Here is a 13,064-nt window from a genome sequence, read left to right as displayed (position 1 = left end):
CACTCCCTGAGGAGGCTGACCCTTACCTATTGTCTAGGGAGAAGAAGACTTTTCTTCAACACGTGTGCTCTCTTGTGGAGGAGAGTGGGCCATTTTTTCAGGCTCCATCACTCCAAGCATTTTCTGGATTTTAGCTGTGGCCATCACAGCCCCATTATCTCTTTCAGGGATGCCCAGCATTCTTAAATGAGTTTGGTGTTCAACTTTAGCCCAGCTGAAATTTCCAGATCATTGCCCATCAGGCAATCTACAGGCAAGTTTGGGGACACTGCCACTCATTTTGGGCCTGTGACCCCTCCCCAGCTGAGATTGACTATGGCCATGGGGTGATCTGTCTTGACACCATCAATGTTGGTCACCTGGTATTTAAACTCAGGTAAAAGCTGCTGAGGGGGAACTAGTTTCCCTGTCAACATGGTGACACTAGCCCCTGTGTCCCTGAAGGCCACAGCTTTCTGACCATTAATCAGTGGCTCCAATCTGTACCTGTCCAAAGCATTGGGACCTCTGGTAAAAGTGGCAAAAACCATGTCACCATCAGAGTCAGAGGAGTCAGTTGAGGAGGCCCTACCTAAGTTGGGGCCTACCTCTGTTCCACTTGCAAAAGCACCTAACTTTTTGGGTGCAATACTACCACCTGGGGGATTACTACTAGCAGTACCAGGAGGAATGGTAGTATTTGTTCGAGGAACATTTTCTTTATTGCCAATCCTGGGGCAACTGGGATCAGTTTTCCAGTGCCCAGGCTTTTTACAGACATGGCAATATGGTTTCTTTTCAGGAGAGGAAGGAGTTTGGGACCCACCCCCAGAAGAGCACTGTTGGGGCCCTGTAGTGGACTTATCTTTAGATTTGTCCCCACATTTCTCTTGGGGCTTGGTAGAATCTTTCTTCTGGTCACCCCCCTGATTCTTAGGCCTTACCCTGGTTCTGACCCATTTGTCTGCCTTCTTTCCCAATTCTTGGGGAGAGGTCAGATCAGAGTCCACCAGGTACTGGTGTAAAAGCTGGTTTTGACAATTACTAAGGATCTGCTCCCTCATAATAAAATTGTACAATCCTGAAAAGTCATGCACTTTGCTGCCATGTATCCAACCTTCCAGAGCCTTAGTAGCACAATCAACAACGTCTACCCAGTCTTGAGTCTGAGCTTTTTGGGTGTCTCTGAACTTCAACCTATACTGTTCAGTAGTTAGGCCAAACCCATCAATCAGAGCACTCTTCAAGACCTTGTAATCATCAGCATCCTCTTCTCTTACAGTGAGGAGCTTGTCTCTACCTTTGTCTGCAAAGGAGAGCCATAAGATTGCTGCCCACTGACCTTGAGGGACCTTCTGTACTTTACAGGCCCTATCCAAGGCAGTTATCCATTTGTGGAAGTCATCCCCACTCTGGTAGGGAGGGACAATCTTACTTAGGATTCTATGGTCATAAGACCTCTCCCTATCTCTAGGGAAATTGCTGCCACCAAGGGACTCTAGTCCCTCCTTTTTAGTAGCTCTGTAGAGCTCCAGGGCTTCCCTAGCTAAGGCCATCTGCTGCTTTCTGAGGTTGAACTTGTCTTGCTCATACTTCAGCAGTCTCTCTCTCCTCTCCTGGGAGTTTTCTCTCCCTCTATGAGAAGAAATAGAGGTTCCAATAGAGGAGTTAGACTGGAGAGATCCCCTTGACAGAGATCTATCCCTTCTAACCCTGTGTTCAGGCCTACCAGGAGGAATGAAGGAAGGAGCATTATTGTCCTCATCCTCATCCTGATGGTCTGTGTCCACCAGAGTCTGGTCATTGTCACCAGTCTGGTCAGCATCAGAGTTAGGGTCAGGGGAGTTTCCACCCCTTGACCCAGTCTCAAGTGCTGCCCCACCCACACTGTTTCCATCTACAAGCCCACTAGGACTTGTAATGTCATCCAGTTTCAGTATCTCTATAAGATGCTGTGTGGATGGACTTTTGCCTGTCTTCAGCTTCCTAATGGTGCATAAGGCCCTAAGTCTAGCAAAGGAGAGATCCTCATACTTGTAGGGAAGGAGCTCACTGGTTCCTGGCAGGGAATCAGAGGTTCCTGGCTGGTTAGACATTACTAATGTGGTGTGGTGTATTGCAATACCTACACTAGTGTGGCCTACTAAACTCTCTTGAGTTGTAGAAAGGGTGTGCTATCCCTTAACACACAACTCTAAGTTCAGTAGAACTTACTTTAGCTAAACTTGATATTATATGTACCTCAGGTACCTTTAGTGGTTTTCAGTTGATCAATTCAATTGAGATTATCTGGTAAAACAATAGCAAGCTGGAATCCCACACGCTGCACACCAATGTGAGAAGGTGGCCTGATATATGCTGTCCACTAGTTCTAGGGGGCACCTTGTATCAGTCCAAACAACCCCTTATGGTAATAGGTTAAAGACAACCTTATGTGAAAGCTATCCTAGTGGTAGCTATGGAGAGCAGCCTTCAGGCTAAGTCTTGAAGGAATGTAAAGCAGCTTGTTTTACCAGTCTATAATCTCTTGAATGATCAAATGAAAAGTCAACCACACCAGGTATATATTCAAAATATATGTATTTAAGATAAATTACACCCCTCTAGTCTCTTTATGAGACTGGAGTTCGAAGTACTTCAGTTACAAGTGTTTAAGCATCAGTAAAAGCACAAATACACGTTTGGGCCCTAGGGGCGTACCAAACCATATACTAAAATAGTGGTATAAGAACCATGACTGAGATAGGCAAGGTGCCTATCACCTCTAGAATTGCTGGGACCCCAAGGAACCACCCAAGGTAAGGACGTCGGGGACCCACGGGAGCCGTATGCAGTGTGGAAACACAACCGCGGGTTCCTATTACTTTCTATGGGGAATGTCGTGGTTGGAATTTTAAAGATTAGGGACACTTCAATTCGAACAAGGACCAAACCCTTTTGGACTTAGACAGTTCTAGGGCTAGCTCCCTCGAGAGTACCGGAGTACTTGAGTTACCTCACCCAGGGAAGCCGGGTGCATAGGTGCCTTTTGGTGTCGGGCTGCGTCGTCAATTCCAATGGAAGCCTGCAAAGAACTGCTGCTGCCGAGAAGAGGAGAAGTGTCCGGAGAGATCCAAGCCTGGATCTAGGATGTAAGGAACCTGAAAGCAGAGGGGACAGAGTCTGGGTCACTTGCCAGTGACCTAGGGCAGGATGGACCAATGCCCACAGATGTCGGGTGCTTCAGGTGAGTTGTCGAGTGTCTTGACTCTTCAGCCACGAGGTCCAGGAGGTGTTGATGAAATCCATGAGCCGGATTCGATCTGTCCCACGAAGTCTGTCGAGTGCTGCGGTGTCAGCGACCAGAAAGGACCCAACAAGCCTTGGCAACGGCAAGTCTCAGGAAATCAGAGAAAGGACTGCGGTGCAGACCAGCAAGGTCTGATGGACTCATCCACAAAGGGTAAGTAAGAACAAGTCTGGAGCAACCAGAAAAGTACAAGTAGAAGTGGAGTTGCCTTCATGGGGACCTGCTAGCCAACGGGCTAGTGATCGCGAAGGAGCCTCAAGCGGTCGCACTTGGAGCTGGCCCACGGGTCACTCGTGGAGTGGAGGCCAACAATCTTTGGTGCAGGAGGTGCTCAAGGCTGGGGCTACTCAGAGCCCAAAGTACAACTTCAAGGATGACCAGGAAGGTGTTGGTGCTGCAAAAGTTCACGTTGTCCAGGGGTCATGGTTCCACGTTACCCACGATAGCCACGGGCCTCAGCTTTGCTGTGGACTCAGGGTAGCCTCGGGGAAGTATGGAAATCCACCTCTGGTGATGCAGAGACTTCGGCGTCCGATGGGAGCTTCAGCAATGCAGACCGGTCAGTTGCTTCTTTGGTGCCTGCCAAGCAGGGGAGTCACTCCTTGACCCCAAGGGAGATTTCTTCCGTCTTCTAGTTGTGATAGAAAGTCAAAGGTCCAGGATATATGTTTCAGAGGTTCGTCCAGGGTAATCTAAAGTCCTAGGGACTGGGTTCCTATACTTATACTAAGTTTAGGGGATGGACTACCTCTAAGGCTCCACCTATGGGTGGGCCTGGGGTGGGGGTGGTTACACCCCTTCCCTTTTGTCCAGTTTCGCAGCAGAGCAGGGGCTGAATATTCACTGTATACAATAACGAAAATAGGATCTGATACATGTTTGGCTAAGGACACGTACAGGTGCGTTTGTACCACTCTGGTCATGTACGTTGTATCAGCAGATAATCTATGTAAATTGATTTTCGTTATTGTATACAATGAATATTTGCATATGTTTTTATATTTTTTCAAATATAGGCCCCTGAAGAAGGGATTTTGTGAGAATCCCGAAATGCATTGGGCATCATCAACTACAATCGTCGCTTATTTCAGCATTATAAGTTTCTTGTTGATGTTTTCAAAGTATTGAGATTGACAATTGATTTGTTTATGTAGAATTCTTCTATCATGTTTGGTTTAACAAAAACTTTTTTCTCATTTTTTCTCATTTGTGATGTTTGAAAACTCAAAAAGTAAATGAGTACAATTTTTGTTACGATAAGTTTCACTGATTCCTTGTGGTCCATTAAAGTAATGACAATCTTACTTAACCCAATGTATATAATGTAATAGCAAGTAAGCACTTTTCATCGCTGTGCACCCGGTATACAGGTGCGTCAGCACCTGCTCTTCTGTATGTATCACAGAACAGCCATAAGGAAGTATTTCCGAATGCTGCAGAGGGGCTCAGCTCATGCTTGGGCACCCTCTCACATAAAACCAAGCACTCTGCCTTCAGGATTGTCAAGGCCTGCCATAGGAGTGGCTTATAGGTTTATATGTGTCTGTATAAGGTAGTGATATAGGTAGCCTATAGCACAGTAAGGGGTGCAAGCACACCCTTGCACAGGTTGGAGTAGCAGACCTGTGGTGTCATTTTGGAGTGCTTCCCAGGGGTGGCATAATACATGCTGTAGGCCTCTGAGGTACCTATGCCCTAGGTACATAGTATACCATATACTAGGGGCTGGTAAGGCACTCCAGAATCCAATTAGATATGTACCTAATGTACATGGAAACCATTTTACAGAGAAAGCAGATAGACTGGGGCCCTGAATAGCAGGATCCCAGTCCAACTAAGTCCTAAACCAGCAAAACACCAGGAAAAAAGTGGGGGCAACCATATAGTCAGATTCCACCTTCCTACACATGGCTCCTGAAGCTTGTACTCAAAGTAACTGCAGAAGTTGGTTCGACCTTACACACTGGTTGATTTTTGAAGATGATGGAGACGAGCACGCATTTTTGGGGCTCCGGACTTCATTTTTTATCATTAAACTTTCACCCAGATAAATAGAAAGACATGAAAACGGTGACAATGGGAGAAAAAAGGGATGGAAAAAGAACCTGAAAAAATGGGATAAAGAGACAGGAAGTATAGCATCCAGTGAGCAGTCCCATGGGGCTCACAAAAACAACAACAAGCATTGGCCGCGCGCGCTCCTCGTGCTCAAAGTTAAAAAAAGAAAAAACAAGTTGCGAGACGCGCTCAGTGGTGGGGGAGGGAGAGGGGCATTGAAGCGAGGCGCGCACGCTTGGCCGAGAGAGAGGAAAGCCATATGGCGCCTCTGCTTGTGCCTGTACACGTGAACACAGGCAGAATGCCAGCCAAAAGCGTGCAGTCGTACTTTTAAAAGCCCTGTTTACTAAATGTCTCGCCGCGCAGCGAGTGCGCTAGCTCAGGCGAGACCTAAAAAGGGAATATAACATTTCAGTACTTACATTTTTGTGATTGTTTATTTGCTTCCTCTTAACAGGGGGTTCAAGAGGCGTCATTCTGCTCTTCCTCTGTGAAGTGATCCACTCTTTTCTTACAGGCGTGTATCATATAGGGCATGTGCTAAAGATGGTTTTCTTTCTTGTATGGTACAGAAAAATACATCCTGTAAACGGTATCACTGAGACTGCATCTTGTTTTGCCATTCTTTCAGAAACTTCTATAAATGATGGAGAAATACAAATGATGTTTATTACTTCCTCCATATGGGATGGTATAGTTGTTATTTTTATTTACAGGTACAAAAGCCAGTAGATATTTTTTCAGGTGGTTTAGGTTAGTAGAAAACCCACACTTATCTGTACTATCTGTATTGCAGGTCTCCCTCCCAGCTGATCCCTATCGTTTCCTTCCCCTGCTTGATCATCCCAAATACCTGTGCTATTACAGTTATTCAAGGTTGGGACTATCGAGAAGTGGACCCATTTTGAGCATTGAACAGTTCCTGAGGAATAACCGTGCTGACAGAATAATCAGCCTGCATATTAAATTCCTCCTGAGCGGGTTGAGACGAAATGGCTACTCTAGAGGATGTTATAGGTGCCTTGGCACTGGTACAACAAGACGTAGTTGCCTCACAAGCAGAAACAGAAGCCCTCAGAGTAAAAGGGGAACAAATGCAGCAAAACCCATTTGATGCAGGTCTATGGAGGTACTCGGTGGGGGGTTCTACACAGGCGCCACCTTTCACTGTAGACATACCCACTCCTATCCCCTTAGCTGCACCAGAAAGATTCTTAGGGTACACCAATAAAGTTTAGGTATTCATCATGCAGATCCTTCTTCACTTCACTTGTAAACCGAAGGCCTTTCCGACTAACCAATCAAGAGTAGCCTTTACGATCTCCTATTTGGCAGGAAATGCAGCACAATGGGCAGTTCCCTTGGTACGCTGAGATGATCCATTATTATATGATTGGATGGCCTTTCGTACATTGTTCGAGAGAGTGTTTGATAGATGAGCTGTGGCCTTTTCTACAGATAGGGAACTGCTAGAACTAAAACGAGGAAACTGGGACCTATTGATATATATTAATACCTTTCAAAGGTTGGTAGCCGAAACAGATTGGCCAGAAGCTAAACAAGCAGCTTTGTTTTACCAAGGATTGAAAGATGAACTGTCGGATGTACTAGAACCCATCGAACCACAGCCCACTTCTTGTATGGAACTAATTAATCATACGTTAAGCTTGGACCATAGACTCGCTGAACGCAAAAACGAGAAAAGACGAACAGAACGATCTGTTCCTCGCTTAGAGAGAATTCAAAGCACCGTAGGAAGGAACAATACTTTCACAGAGCCCATGGAAATGGGTTCCGAAAGAGCATCACTAACTACTGAAGAAAGAGAGCAAAGAAAAAGAAACGTGATGTGTCTTTTCTATGAGCGTAAGGGTCATTACCTGAAGAACTGCTTGAGTAAACCAAAGGGTCGACCCAGAAAGATGCAAGTAACCGCTACCACAGACACCATAAAAGAGGAAAACTCAGTGGCTCAAGAAACCAGGAAGGGAAGTTCTTGGGCTTGAAATTCATCACTTCAATAAATAAGGGTCAAAAAGACTCCGTAGTACATTTCTTTATTACAATCCAGTTACACATAAGTAACCAGTGGTGATCAGTTAAGGCCATGTTGGATATAGGGGCTATAGGGCTCTTTACGGATAAAGAGTTAGCTACAGACTTACAACTTGTGCTCCTTAAACAATCAGAACCGGAAAACAGTGGTGGCTGTAGATGGAAGAAACTTGGTGCCTCGCCAATATGTTACAACACCAAGGATATAGGAGTTGTATGCAGGGATGACCATTGAGAAATCATTAGGCTCAACATAATTCAGGTACCTCAATATGGTCTAATATGTGGCTCCCTTGGTTGCTTACACATAACCCCACCATTGAGTGAAACAACACTTTGTTGGAGTTCAATTCTCAGTATTGCGCGGAGCAGTGCAGGAAACCTCAGAAAAATCTAGCAAAAGCACTCGCCACACAACACGTTATAGCAACCGCAGAAGAGAAAGAAGTGGAATTGCCTATACAATATTATGATTTAATGGATATGTTTAAAGAAAAACAGGCGGATGTATTACCGCCTCACTGAGTGTATGATTGTCAAATAGATTTAATACCTGGAGCGGTGATACCATGAGGGAGAATCTATGCACTCATGGAACCAGAGAACGATCACCTGCGGGATTATTTGGAAAGTATATCAAAGGAATGGATTTACACGTCCCTCCAAGTTTCCTGCAGCTGCGCCTTTATTTTTTATACCAAAGGCGAATGGTGAATTAAGAGCTTGTGTGGACTTTAGGGCCTTGAACAATGTCACGGTAAAGAACCGATAACCGTTACCTTTAATCCAGATTTTACTGGATCAGGTTCGACAAGCAGTGATTTTTACGAGATTGAATTGAAAAGGAGCATATCATCTTGTAAAAATGTGAAAGGGAGATGAATGGAAAACTGCCTTCCGGACACGGTAGGGATTGTTTGAATACCGAGTCATGCCATTCGGATTATGCAACGGCCCACGGTGTTCCAGTTCTATTTGAAGAACATTTTACGGGAATATCTCGATGTGTTTGTGATAATCTATATAGAAGACATTCTAATAATCTCCACCAGAAAACAAGAACGTACAACTCATATCCGGTCACTATTACATACATTTCGAAAGAGTCACATGTTTTGTAAACTTAGCAAGTGTGAATTTCATGTGGAGAAGGTGGAATTCTTAGGAGTCATACTCTCCTCAGAAGGATATGAAATGGCAAACCAGAAAATACTGGCGGTGAAGGACTGGCCAGAACCAGAAAACCTTAGGGATATTCAGTACTTCCTAGGATTTGCGTACTTTTACTGAAGGTTTATTAACCAGTTTTCCCACGTAGTGACTCCGATCACAAGATTGTTGAGGACAAATACATCCTTTTCATGGACTGAAGAAGCCCAACAAGCGTTCCTTGTTTTGGAACAGGCTTTTACATCTGCCTTGATACTGGCTCATTTTGACAACGAGAAACCTTATGTTATTGAAGCGGATGCTTCTGAAGTAGCAGTAGGGACAGTGTTGTCACAACGACATAAAGAAACTGGACGGCTAAATCCTGTAGCTAAAATGTCACGGAAATTAAACAAAGCAAAATTGCATTACACGATTGCTATTAGCTATTAAGGAAGCATTCAGAGAATGGAGACATTGCCTGATGGGAGCAAAACATGTAATTAAAGTATATACTGACCATCGAAACCTACATTTCATGATATCAGCAAGATTGCTTATCCCGCGACAACTAAGTTGAATGCTTTTATTTGTGGAGTTTGACTTTGTAATAACATACTATCCTGGAGTGGATAATAAAAAGGCTGATGCCCTCATACACCAGGATTCAATGACGGAACATGAGGAACCCAAGACTCAGGCCATCATTCCCTCTAATAGGGCAATAGGTATCATCCAGACAGATCAATTCATCAAACAAATAAAACAAACCATCAAGAGGCCTAAATGGAAGAACTGGTTACGGTATAATCCTAGTTGGCTACTCAAGAAAGGTTTCCCCATGAGAGGAAAACAACTGCTAGTTCCTTGTATTGAACTACAGAAACAGGTGTTGCAGTGGTGCCATGAAAATCCTTGCGCAGGCCATATTGTCGTAGATAAAATAGTGGAAAAAATGTTAAGGCAGTTTTGGTGGCCTACCGTTTGTTGGGATGTACAAGTGATGCATAAAAGATGTGAAACATGCTTCCAAGCAAAAACAGATTATAGAAAGCATCAAGGTCTACTTCAGCCACTACCTACTCCAGAGAGACCGTGGGAACAAATCTCTTTGGACTTTATTGTAGGCTTACCCAAATATCAAGGATGTTCCAACATTCTGGTAATAGTTGATAGCCTTACCAAAATGGGACACTTCACAGCTTGTTCAAAACTTCCTTCACCTGGTCAGTTGGCTCAATTGTTGCTATTGAACATTGTGCGTATGCATGGACTACCATCAGTTATCGTATCCGATAGAGACTCTCAATTCACCTGTGAATTCTGGAAGGTATGCCGTGCCACTTTTCGTATTGCAGCTAACAAGTCTTCAAGCTTTTATCCTCAAACCTATGGTGAAACAGAACGTTTGAATCAGACACTGAAACAGTATCTTCGATGTTATGTGGATCTCACAAAAAACTTAAGGGTAAACCTACTATAGTTGGCGGAAATAGCCTACAATTGCGCCAGACACAGTTCCATCAAAATGGCCCTGTTTTTTTGTAACTATGGATTTCATCCTAGATTCATATCTTTGACCCACCCTACACTTTCAGATAGGATCCCGAATGTCTATGAACAAACACAAAGGATACAGAGCTTGTTAATAGCAGCCCGAGGACACTTACAAGAAGCCAAGATCAGGTATAAAAGATACGCAGATCAACACCGAAGACCTGGTCCAGTGTACAAGAAAGGATACATTGTGTGGTTGTCCACCTAAAAACATACACTTTAAGAGACATAGCGTGTTCAGTCCTAAGTTAATTGGTCCATACAAGATAGTCAAATGTACCAACCCTGTGGCAGTGAAGCTGGCTTTACCGTCAAATATGAGAATCTATCTAGTATTCCACACTTCCCTGTTAAAACATTCATGTAGGCCTATCAAGAAAAAAACAATTCCCATATGGGTTAACAATGAACCTGAATACGAGGTAAAAGCTATACTGGACTCAGAGAGTAGAGGAACTTTGTTATGGTATTTATAGTTGTGGAAACATTGTGGTCCTGAAGAAAACTCATGGGAGCCTGCTACTAGTGTTCATGTCCCTCACTTGACAGCTGCATTCCTTAAGAAAAATCCTGAAAAGCCCCGTCCCTGTCAGCGCTCTTCAGAGGAGGGATGTACTGTTACCCATACGATCACTGGAGCAATACACACTCCCATAGAAACAAACATATGTGCGTCTCCTGACCCTTGAACAATACTCACCAAGTACAGAGAGGTATTTCATAAGCTAGAAGGGTAGTGGAAAGGAACAGGTAGCCCCACAGAAGAATCAAAAAATCCTTCTTCCGATGTGGTTGGTGTCTGACGCTCGGAGAAGGAGAATCGGGGAACAACCTTTACAACGCAACTTTTACAACGCACTACCATTACAACGAAACTGTTACAACGCGAGTGCATTGACAACGCAGGACATTACAACGCAAGTCTTTACATCGACTTGCACTAGATGGCGTTCTAACATTAAAAATAGTGTAGTTTACTATCCCAACACCTTCCCTACTGTTACGTGGACTGGAGTTGGAATAGTAAATGACACTTTTTTAATGTTAGCACGCCATCTAGTGCAAGTCGATGTAAAGACTTGCGTTGTAATGTCCTGCATTGTCAATGCACTCGCGTTGTAAAACTTTCTTTGTAACAGCATGCGTTGTAACAGCATGCGTTGTAACGTCATACATCCAGGAGAATCACGTTGTTAGAAATACAGTTCCCATGGGGCAAAGCAGAAGTGACTGCATATGCCTGGGAAAGGATGCGTTCACCCGAAAGAACTTGACAGTATTTAAGCGCCCGGTGATAACAGAGCACTGCTGATTATACATTTTAGCAGCTACTTATGGATGCTGCAGCTTCCAGTACGAAGGACCAGAAAGGGTGCACTTGCACCGAACAAACTCTAGTGAAACAATATTGAGTCATTTCAGCCTGCAGCAGTCTCGGTGTGTTGTGCCGAGTGCGGCTCAGCCGCGGACCGCATTGGAACCTTACAACCCTGCCTTCCTCCGAGAAAGTGATTCTCGGCATGGTGGGGATTCTTTTGTGATTATTTGATCAGCGTTTGTCATGCGCTGGGGATATGCTTGGTGAATATTAACCTGGGATAAAAAATGTAGGGCATGACTTTAATTATGGATTGAGCCTAACAACTATTGATGCGACATGTGGGTAATTCCCTAATTTGCTTTCTACTGGAAAAAGGAATATAAAATTTCAGTACTTACGTTTTTGTGATTGTTTATTTGCTTCCTCTTAACAGAGGGTTCAAGAGGCATCATTCTGCTTTTCCACTGTGAAATGATCGACTGCTTTCTTACTGGTGTACACCATATGGCGCATGTGCCACAGAAGATTTCCTTTCTTGTAGGGTGCAGAAAAATACATCCTGTAAACTGTATCACTGAGTCTGCATCTTGTTTTGCCATTCTTTAAGGAACTTCTATAAATGATGGAGAAATAGAAATTATGTTTTTTACTTCCTCCATATAGGACGGTGGAGTTGTTATTGTTATTTAGGGGCACAAAGCCAGTACATGTTTTTTCAGGCAATTCAGGTTTGTAGAGAAACCACACTATTTGAATTGCAGGTCTGCCTCCCAGCTGATCCCTATCCTTTCCTTCCCCCGCTTGATCACCCCAAATACCTGTGCTATTACAGTTATTCAGGGTTGGGACTATCGAGAGGTGGGCCCATTTGGATCATCGAATCGTTCCTGAGGAATAACCATGCTGACACCTGCTGATTATCTTGATCATTTAATGAATGTTTTGAGCATTATTCTGATATTGAAGAGCCTGCTAAACATGCCCAAGAAGCCGTAGGTGCTGCCTTTGCCCAAAGTTGGTTGGCCAAGGTCCAGGAGAAGCTCTTGCCCAGCTGTATTGAGTAGCAAATCAAGGGTGTAACTGAATTGATGCCAATTATCCAGGTTGATGTGTTTACAAATTCAATTGTTCCAATAAACAGGGAAAAGGAGGGGTCAGGCAGGAATTAGTAGAGGAAATGAGAAGTGTGGGCATAGGAGAGGTAGTGCAGGACAAAGACTAGGACATGGGAAATACAGCCCCTCTAGAGGCTCTTTGTGATTCAGTTGCAGGCAGCTGGGTCACTGGAAATGGGATAGTCCCAATCTAACTTCTAAGGAATCCCTCTAACCCAAACAACGCAAGTTCACCCAACTTCCTAAGAGCTAATAGTCCACCCCCTAGAGTGTCCTGAGAAGTACAGACTCATAAATACTGTGATCCTGGTAGAACAAAACAGACTTTATGCAAAATGTGTTATTAATGGAAAACTCACTTCATTCTTATTGATACTGGTGCTAGTCGATCTGCCTTGATGACCTCAGAATTTCCCTCTTTACCGCTATTAGGCTTGTCCATCAATGAAGTTAGCTTTTCAAACTCTCATATTACTAACCATATCATTGATCCTGTGTCCATAACCCTGGGTCTTATCACAGATTAATATGCCTTCCTACT

The sequence above is a fragment of the Triturus cristatus genome, chromosome 4_2, assembly GCF_964204655.1.
Source record: "Triturus cristatus chromosome 4_2, aTriCri1.1, whole genome shotgun sequence".
NCBI classification, from domain to species: Eukaryota; Metazoa; Chordata; class Amphibia; order Caudata; family Salamandridae; genus Triturus; species Triturus cristatus.
This window is presented reverse-complemented; position numbering follows the sequence as displayed.